This window comes from Phaseolus vulgaris, chromosome 11 (genome assembly GCF_000499845.2).
Source record: "Phaseolus vulgaris cultivar G19833 chromosome 11, P. vulgaris v2.0, whole genome shotgun sequence".
Taxonomy (NCBI): domain Eukaryota; kingdom Viridiplantae; phylum Streptophyta; class Magnoliopsida; order Fabales; family Fabaceae; genus Phaseolus; species Phaseolus vulgaris.
The window spans coordinates 14,055,519-14,066,113 of NC_023749.2; the positions used below are offsets into that span (position 1 = coordinate 14,055,519).

The following is a 10,595-nucleotide window of genomic DNA, read 5'->3' on the forward strand; positions in this document are numbered from 1 at the left end:
TTGGAGTTTGGAGTTGAAGACCTTGTATTCCTGAGAGTAACACCTATCAAGGGTGTAGGATGAGCTATCAGATCAAAAAAGTTATCTCTTAATTTTGTTGGACCTTATCATATTTTGAGAAAGATAGGTCTAGTAGCTTATGAATTGGCTTTGAACCCTCAGTTAGAAAACCTACATAATGTATTTCACGTGTCTTAACTTAGGAAGAATATATCTTATCCTAGTCATGTGTTGGAGGTGATTGATGTGCAAGTCAAGAAGAACTTATCTTTTGAGATTAGACCAATTTGGATTAAAGATCATTAGAGTAAAAAAAACTCAGACAATATCATCAATATGTTGAAAGCGTTGTGGGATGCCAAGTTTGGTGATTCAACTTGGGAAATGGAAGAAATCATGAGAGAAGCCTGTCCCTATCTCGTTTCTGGTAAATGAATTTTCAATGACAAATTTTTTTCTTGTTGGGGAGAATGTAAGGACCTAGAAAATACCATTAAAATAGAAATAATATAATTAAAATAACAACTGAATATTTTTATTATTAAAGTAAAAAGTGTATATAAATAGAAAAAATAGTTATTTAGGTTTCATTTTAATATAACCACTAGTTCTCTAAAAATTATTATTTTTTCCTCATCTGCCTTCTCTCTAAGATTATGACCACCTCTTTTATCAGAATGAAAATCATAGACCACCACTAGGTTCGATGCAGTGAGTAGAGTAATAATGCTCAATCAGAATTTGTAAGTTCATATTTGCTCATTTTATCCTTTGAGTTAGTTTTGAGTTTTAATGTTTACCTTAGTAGATGTGATTTCATGTGATGTGTATAGTTTCAATATTACTTCTTGTTAGTTCAGAGTTCTAGTGATATGTTTGGTTCATTGATTAAGACTCTGTGGTGCTAGTTAAGTTATCCCTATGCTCTTTAGGAGTTGAAACTCTTTGCGAGTACGCTTACTAATCAGGTAAGGGAAAATATTTTTACTTTTCATTATAACCTTAGGTTAGAAGATTTGGATGTGAAGGTGAAGTGGTCACAAGCTTAAATTTTCTTCCAAGGTTTGTTATTGAGTAAATTAGAGTATTTTGATTGAAATTGAATGTGAAGTATAAAGATGATAGATTTTGTTGATTTGGTAAATTTCATGTTGATTGTGATATGAACAAGTTTTTGAATGTGTCTGAACTGTACTATGAATCACTTGAAATGTAAACATTACTGAATGTTGGTTTGTTGAAATTGGATTTGAATATGAAGGGTTTTGGTTTAGAAATTATGAATGTATAGATATGTAGGTTGACATAGGGGTTCAACTCGAACTATTCTCGACCTCATTTTCGCTCAAGCGAGGCCATTCTTATTCAAGCTAAGATTATTTTTACTCAAGCTAAAAAAAGTAATTTAAAAAAAAACAAATTCAAACTCTGAAATTTCGTTTTGAAATACTATTTTATTATCGTTTATTGTTTCAATTAAATTTTATGTAATTTTTTATATATACGTAATTGAAAACAACTAGTTATGTGTTTATGTGATTTTTAGATATCCTTGTATTATTTTAAAAATATAAATTGTTGTGTAGTTTAATGATGTATTGATTTGTAGTATTAGATATGATTTGTGTGAAAATTCGAGACAGTATTTTCATGAAAGGAAATACTATGTTGATATTGTTAGGATGTGCATTAATTAGGGATTAGTTTAGAAGGAGATATCTTCACTCTCCTGGTGTATTAGAATCAGATAGATGAAGAATATCGGGTGTTGAATGTCGAAGGATGTTCTTATGATTTTGTTTGTAGTTTTGAAAAATAATCTGGTCTGACAGGTCATAGGAATTAATCATGTCATATGAGGTAACCTAATATGGAGTATTTTTTGTGCATATAACTTTGTGGATTTCATAGTGAGGTAGTATAATAGATGCAAATATCTAAGTCTAAGTCAATGCACAAGTCTTTTGGAAGTAGAGTCAAGTGTCTATGTATGTTAGTTAGTGAATTTCTGACACGAAGAATATTGATTATGAATTATTTATAGACACTTGGCTGCTTTGTTAAAACATAATGTATGGAAAGTGATGAATTACATATTTGTAATTGAAAGCTACAATTATGTTGGAAATTTTGAAACACTAGCTTACCCTACTTTCTGTTTTGTGTTTATTTTAAAATATGTGATTATCGTGTGTTACATAGGAGCAAATGCTGATGGTAAAACTCTACATTGAACAGATGAAGTGAACTACATTTATGTTTTTGTTTGTTTAGTTTTGTATATATTATTTATGTTGATGTAACTAGGGATGCTACATATACACTAAAATCTTAAGCCCTAAAAAACCTAATTAGCTACCAATTAATTTAGATTCTAAAGTTGGTAGCTAAAATATTGGTAGCTAATTGACATCAATTTAGAAACTAGTTTATATATGTTTTATTAATAATAAAAACTACTTTAGATACCAATAATTTTTTAGTCTCTAAAATAATGTCTAATTTAATGAATATAATAACTAATTATATTTTGTATCTAAATTTAATTTCTATTTTATAATTTTTTTAGTGTTACTTATCCAAACCATAGTTTGAATGTCTAACTTCCAATGGAGAGATAATTAACATTATGTCTCCCTCATTTAAGCACTACACATCAATTAAGTAATATCACTTGAGTAGTATGACTTCTTACATTAAACTACTCACTTCCAAAATCCACATGGAGTCCTTATCATTGCAATCCCCAAAAATTAAACCTATATAATCAATATCTTCATTTGTTCAATTGTGGTAAAAAAAAACCTATTTCTCAATTGATTTAATAAGGGAATGAATTAAGAATCTTATTTCAAAATTTTGATATATCCTTCATTACCTCCTTAAACATGTGCTCAAATTATGGAAAGAATAAATGATTAATTTACAATTTTAAAGAGAGTGTATAAAGTTTAGATTTATAGGAAGGTATAATTAATAGAAAATGAAGAATTAATTATTTTAAACTTATTTATAAGCTCTTCTATAACCACTCATTAGTCGTTTAATTTAAACTCTAGTATCAATCTTAAATAAACTTGGTCTTACATATGTATTAATTTCATTTTAAACCTGGTTAGAAATATATATATATATATATATATATAATAATAATAATAATAATAATAATAAAAATAATAAATTTTAGGGTAAAATATGTAATATAAAAAATACAATAGTTAAAAAATATATTTAAATTAGTCAATCCATAAATAAAATTTATGACTTTAACTCTGAAATTATAGTTGCTCTAATATTTATTTTATCAATAAAATTCAATCTATATTAAATATCATGTCAGCATGTTTCTATTTGTAATTTTATTAATGCAATTCTCCAAATATTTATAATTTAACAATTTGATGAAACAATTGTTAGCTATATAGTTTTTAACTACCAGCTTAAATTTGAGTTACTTTTGGTATCGAAACTACAATTAGCCATTAGCTAATATTTTATCCTATGCAATACACATCATATATATTTTATTTATGTAATACACTATATATCATTAATCTAAGTATAATTTTTATATGTAAAAAAATATTACTAATTTTTTTATTAAACATATTAGGTATCATTTAAAGTTTTCATATCTCACACTCTTATCCCAAAATTTCAACCATTATCGCTTACCTTCACTACATGAAAATCATTAAATAGCAACCAAATTTAAAGACAAAAAAATAATTAGTCACTACATTGACTAAATTAGATACTATTTTAGAGACTAAAAAGTTATATCTATCTAAAGTGGTTATTATTAAAAAAAATTATACAATAGTTTCTAAATTGGTAGCTAAATTAGCTACCAAGGTTTTAACTACAAATATTTTAGATTCTAAATTAGTTTCTAAAAGATTAGTAGAGACTAATTTAGAATACAAAGTAGTAAGTAGATAAGACCTTGGTAGCTAATAGTTAGATATCAATTTAGAAACTATTTTATCAATTTGTATTAATAATAGAAACTACTTTAGATATCAATCATTTTTTTAGTTTATAAAATGGTATATAGTTTACTTAAATAGTAACCAATTATTTTGATCTCTAAAACTGATTTTTATTTAATAATTTTCTTGTAGTGCATGTACACATTCATAAAAGAAGAAAACAAAAGAACAAGAAGATACAAAAAGTCAAATCAAACATATGCTAAAGAGAACAATACCAACTAAGAAGGTTTACAAAATGTAAACTTTGAGAGGTTATTGCGCTTATTATTAACCTCAACATTAGTAAGATGATCAACACGTTACGAAATATGTGAAACACACTAACATCTAAAGTAGAACAAATCTTTCTCATTCTATTGCAACCAAAATCTAGAAAAATTATTATCCTTGAAAATCTTCACAATAAGAATAACAATGTTCAACTCAACATTTAATGTATTTCGAATTCCAATATAAACAAGAAAAATTACTAATATATTCTTCTTTGTTATTCTGAAAGATACCTCTACTAGTAGTATAACTCAAATTGCCTCTAGTAGTACCATAAACATTAATCCTAACACATCTTGAAGAAAACATAAATCAATTCACCTGCTAAATTTGAGAAATTTAAAGAATATGGAATGTGTTTTGTTTTAATTTGAATGTCAAAGAACTTTAAAATATACATGAGAATAATATTTATTATACATATTCTAAATTTACTTTTATTTTGAATATACCACTTAACCAAATAAAAGCATAATCGAATTGAATAATTTTATGATTTCTAGAATTTCAAATAATCCAAACAATATAAATAATAACAAATCTTACTATATAAGTAATTACAAATCTTATTTCTTGAAAGATAAAAACTACAAGAAAAAAAATAAAAAATAATAATATCATCAATAGAAGATGAATAAGAGAGAAAAATCTTATAAATGAAATTCCAAAACCTTTTAGAATAATTACAATCAAAGAAGAAGTGATCATCACTCTTCTACTCTACATTTTACTATTTTTTTGTTATTCTATAACATATATATATTTAAAATTATTGACTTTTATAAATTTGAGTTATATAAGATATTTTTCTTCTGATAATGCATGAAATAAAATAAGCTTTTTTTATTAACTAAAATCAAATTAACAAGTAGTAATGGGATGAAATATTAGTTTGGTGTTATAAGTTATGTAATTTTTTGACATTGTCGTCGGTGTATGTCAGTCCAATCGTTTTAATGAATTTAAAAATGAAAAAAAAAATCCAAAAAAAAAAAAACTCTTTTTTAGTGTCTGTTATAAAGATGCCGTTTATTATGAAGAAACCATTTTGACCCGTTTGTTATAGTCTTTTTTCTCTTTTTTTTACAATGGTCACAATAAAATTAGAATTTACATTTTTTTATTTCCTGAAAAAGTGTGTAAAAATTCTATTTCAAACAATATTAGTTTCTAAAAGAGATATACGCGAAATGCAAAAAAATAAAGAGGGGCCTTGAGATATTGTATTATAATTGATCTCAATTATTTTAATACTCTCGCACTTTACATGAATCATGACATTGGCAAATAGGGTCCATAGTGCATAAAAATACAAATACAAAATAGGTCCCACACACTATAATATATTTTTACTTTATGTATGTATTTAAAAGAATATTAAAGTATTGGTTTTCCATTCCTTTATATAAAGGTTAAACATTTGGAAGAATATAATACTAAAATATTGAACAAAGTAGTCCAGTGATATTAATTTTTTATTTTATTCTTTACTTTTTTTCACTCTTGTTTATTTCAGTAGTTTTTTGTGTCTCCACTACTATTTGATTTAGTAAGTTTTCTTAACCATTAGATAACAGTGTATTTGATTTGATGAAGAAAACCTAATTAGATATCTATTAGTAGAAAATTTAAATTCTTTAACATGATATCTTAAATTTTCTATTGAAAACAATAAAACTTTACATCTAAATTGTATATTCAATGGTTAAAACAAGAAGTAGTGATTGAATTAAAACAATTTCATATCGATAGATGAATATAGATTTTTTAATCATAGAGGCTTTTTTTTATTATTAAAATGGAGTTATTTTTAAAAAATTATAAATTTGGACAAGTCGTGCAAACTTGACACAGCTTGATATATAAATTTCTTGTCAACTTGACATGATTTTTATAAGAAAATGATAAAAAATGGTAAGAAGAAGAGATGTTTATTATTCTTATGTGTATTTTACATCACTCATGTATAGGAAATATATAGGAGTTTCTCTCTCCCTAATTACAATCTAATTAGGTAGGATACTAATCATGAGATTCTATAATTATTAAATTAATTGCATATAATTGGGTACAATATCGTCAAATATTGCATACAATAATTGCATATAATTTGATAATTATTATTTCCTTAATACTCCCCCTCAAGTTGGTAGGTGAAGATCAAGAACCCCCAACTTGTGTCGTAGCGTCAAAAATCGTTCTTTGCCTAATGCCTTCGTAAAAATATCTGCGAGCTGATACTGTGTCGGTACATATGAAGGACTGATTATCCCAGCTTGTAATTTTTCTCGCACAATGTGGCAATCTATCTCAATGTGTTTTGTGCGTTCATGAAATACTGGGTTTGCTGCTATATGTAATGCCGCTTGATTGTCACAAAAAAGTTGAACTGGCAAGTTACATGGCACCTTTAAATCCTGCAACAGATATCGCAACCAAACTATCTCCAAACAAGTATTGGCCATTGCGCGGTATTCCTGATGATCTTGATACGTTTGTCTGTTTTTTTGACTTCCATGAGATAATAGAGGAACCAAGAAAAATGCAATATCCAGATACTGATCTCCGAGTTGTCTGACAACCTCCCCAGTCTGAGTCACAATAAGCTGTCAATGTCAGATTGTTTTCGGATGGCAATAGTAATCCTTGTCCTGGTGATCCTTTGATGTACTTTAGGACTCGAATTGCGGCATCCCAATGAGGTTTCCGTGGATTCTGTATATATTGACTTAGGGTCCGAACCGAAAATGCTATGTCAGGTCGAGTAACCGTGAGGTATATCAGTCGTCCCACGAGTCGCCTGTATTTGACTGGATCCTTTAATAACTCTCCTTCGTCTGGTGTGAGTTTTAGGTATTGTTCCATTGGAAATTTTTCTGGACGAGCACCTGTGAGTCCCGTATCCTGCAAAATATCAAGCGCATATTTTCTTTGGGACATGTAAATATTTTAGGTCTTGTGAATAGAGAGTAATGTGCCATGTAAGAAGGCATTTTGCACATCTAGCTGGTGAGTAAACCAATTTCTGGCTGCTGCAATGGTGAGAAGACACCTCAAAGTTATATTACGAAGTGGGTTTTAAGCCTAACTCAACCCCATAAAACCGGTTCAATAGGGTAAGGTTTGCACCCACTTATATACTATGAAAGACTCTAATCTATAGTCGATGTGGGATTTCCAACAATTTTTATCACGTCAACTTGAAGTCGTGTCAACTTAGTACGAGTTTTGTCTCGTCAACCTAAGTTGTGTCAACTTGCATGACTTCTCTCACGTCAACTTAAAATTGTGCCAAGTTGACACGACTTGTTTAAATTTATATTTTTTTAAAAGCGATTTTATTTTGATCCTATTTTAGTAAAACCTAAAAAAAAAACCCATAATGATAAAAAAAACCAAGCTCCTTTGATCAAACATGTAGGACAAATTTTCCATCTTTATGAGAAAGAGCATAAAATAGTGCGCCAACAACAAATGAAGTTGTGGGCACTTGGACACTGTTCTGTTTCTGTTTCTTATGTGAAAGGATACAAAACTGTGTTTACAAGCAGTCTTAATAAAATGGAAGTGGGTCCGTGGGTCCATGGGTCCATCCTTCGATTATATAAGTTCTGAATCATAATTGGAGATGTCAGAACACATGATACGCGTTTCAAATCCACTGTATCAAAACAGAGGAACCCAATTCTCTTTTGCTTTCACTTGATTTCCCTACCTTAACTTGGGTCTCACAAACAAAGATATTCCAACACCACCATGGTAAGAGCTCCTTATTTTGATAAAAATGGAACAAAGAAAGGAGCATGGAGTGAGGAAGAGGATAAGAAGCTTAGTGCTTATGTTGACAAATATGGCCACCCCAATTGGCGTCAACTTCCAAAGTTTGCAGGTTTTATAATAAGGACTTTCTTCATTCATGATTTTTTAATTTTGGTTTATTGCTTACTCTTTCTTCTGTGCAACAGGGTTGCAAAGATGTGGAAAAAGTTGCAGACTTCGATGGATGAATTACCTGCGCCCAAATCTAAAACGAGGGAACTATACCCCCAAGGAAGACCAAATCTCACGGATTTGCATCAAAAGCATGGAAACAAGTTGGTCTTTTGTTGCTTCTATTAATTTTCAAAGTCACAATTTTGTCATCATTTTTTTTTTTTTACATTGCTGAAAATATTGCCCACAAATATTCGGATAAGGCCCCAATTACAGTTGTAATAAGTCCAAAAATCTTGATGTTAAAGTCCAAACCAATTTTTAAATGCAATTTATAGTATCACAGTGTTAAAGTTTGACTTATATAATATAAAACGACAAATCTAATATGAATTGAACAACAATGCTAACAAAACGGCTAAGATGGTGTAGAAAGGTTGCGTATTTTTCAAAAACCATGTTATTTACTTGCATAATCATTCAATTTGATTATGAAGTTTTGTTTCCACCGCAAATAAAGACATCAAATAATGTAGAATAGTTTCTTATATTCTATTTTTGGTGTTGCTATTATGTAAAAAACCAGACAACTATTCAACATTTTCAATAGTTTAACAATTGTTCATTACAATGAGAATTCGGTGATGAATAAAGGGTATTTTACTGATTTGTATTTGGTGTGAAATTTTGTGATAGATGGTCTCTGATTGCTGAAAATCTACACGGAAGAACAGACAATGAGATAAAGAACTATTGGCACAGCCACCTAAAGAAGTTCCAAAACAGCAACATGAACACCTCTTGTGATGAAGATTTGAAGTCCATTGGATGCAAAGATTTTGAAATGGCAACGAACGAGGCTCTTGGTGTTGAATCTCTCCACATTTTGGAGAGCTCAGTGTCAATTTCCTCAGAAACTTCCTACACCGACCACAATTCCCCTTCACTTTCATCCTCTTCAAGTCACACGGAATCAACCATGAACTTGTGCAAGGAAGAAGAAAGCGTTGCTTCATTGGAAACATTGGATTCAGGGTTTAGTAGCAGTTTCTGGACCGAACCCTTCATTTCAGAAAACGCACTTGATCAAGATTATTTTCCCATTTCCTCTTACATGTCAGAACCATTTTACTTGTGGTAGTTGTGACTCTAGAATTTGGTTAAAGTTATACAAGAAGTGGTCTTGCACATTTGCTCGTATGTTCTAGATTGGAGGAAATTTTTGGAAAATAGTTTACTCTTCTTCTTTCTTAATCTCCACAAGACAAAATAAAAAAAGAGATTTGTGTCAGCAACTTCGTTTTTGAGAACCACAATCACTCGTGTTAATGAGAGAAAACTTCATTTTATTATATTGTAAAATTAATATAGTTATGTATTCACTCTCTTAATATAGTGTGATCTAAATTATATATACTATTGGTATGAGTTTTAAATAATTATTTTAAAGAAAAAATGTGTATAAAACAATAGTTTTCTATATTGTGCTTGATGAAAAAACATTTATAAATTTAAAAACTTCAAAATGATGTAAATTTAAATTGTCTTGATTTAAAATAATATGTCAACTCCATAGAAAAAGATCAAGAGGTTCAGTGTCAATATCATGTTCAAAGCACCTCGAAACATGATTATCTAAAAACACACAAAAAGGTATGACAATACACAATATGAGTAGAAAACAAATTAATATTCCAAAGGTTATGCGATTCTCATGAATGAAGGATCATAAGATACTTGAAGCCAGAAATATACTCAAGCTTCAGAAACTACAAAAAAATTTTCCACTACTAGAAAAATGTTGAATACTAACCGAAATTAGTGATAGATTCTAATTAGATATCAATTTAGAAATTATTTATTAATAATAGAAAGTAATTTAGATACCAATAATTTTTTTAGTCTCTAAAATAGTATCAAATATAATCAATATAACAACTAATTTTTTTTTTTGTCTTTAAAATTAGTTTCTATTTAATAATTTTCTTGTAATGTTTAAGTCGTGTAATACCCTCTGTAATTATGTTAAAGTTGTAACTCTTGACACCATTTGTTTTAAATTATATTTGGACATCGAAGAAAGCTTTCAAGACATTCAAGCTTTATTTATAAAGGAAGAAGCTTTCCACCAAGAACACAAAGAAAATGTAAGTTGATAACAATGGATAAAGATAAGAAAATGAAATAAAGATAAGAAAATGAAAGAACATGTCACTTTAGATGTAAAACTAAGGATAATTGCAATGAAGAGTCACCACTTAAATAATTTCTCCAAGATAAAAAAAATGGAAAAGAATTTCATATCCTCAAAATGTTCAAAATTCTACAAAATCTTATTTCAATTAATTTCAAGTATAATTTGTTACAAAGAGGAAACTCTTATTTATATGTGTGGAG

The 10,595-nt window shown here is 28.6% G+C and overlaps 1 pseudogene; it reads left to right on the top strand.

Moving 5' to 3' along the window:
* The first annotated feature begins 7,912 nt into the window (after nucleotides 1–7,912).
* LOC137822177 (transcription factor MYB13-like) lies at nucleotides 7,913–9,440 on the top strand (annotated as a pseudogene).
* Nucleotides 9,441–10,595: the final 1,155 nt, after the last annotated feature.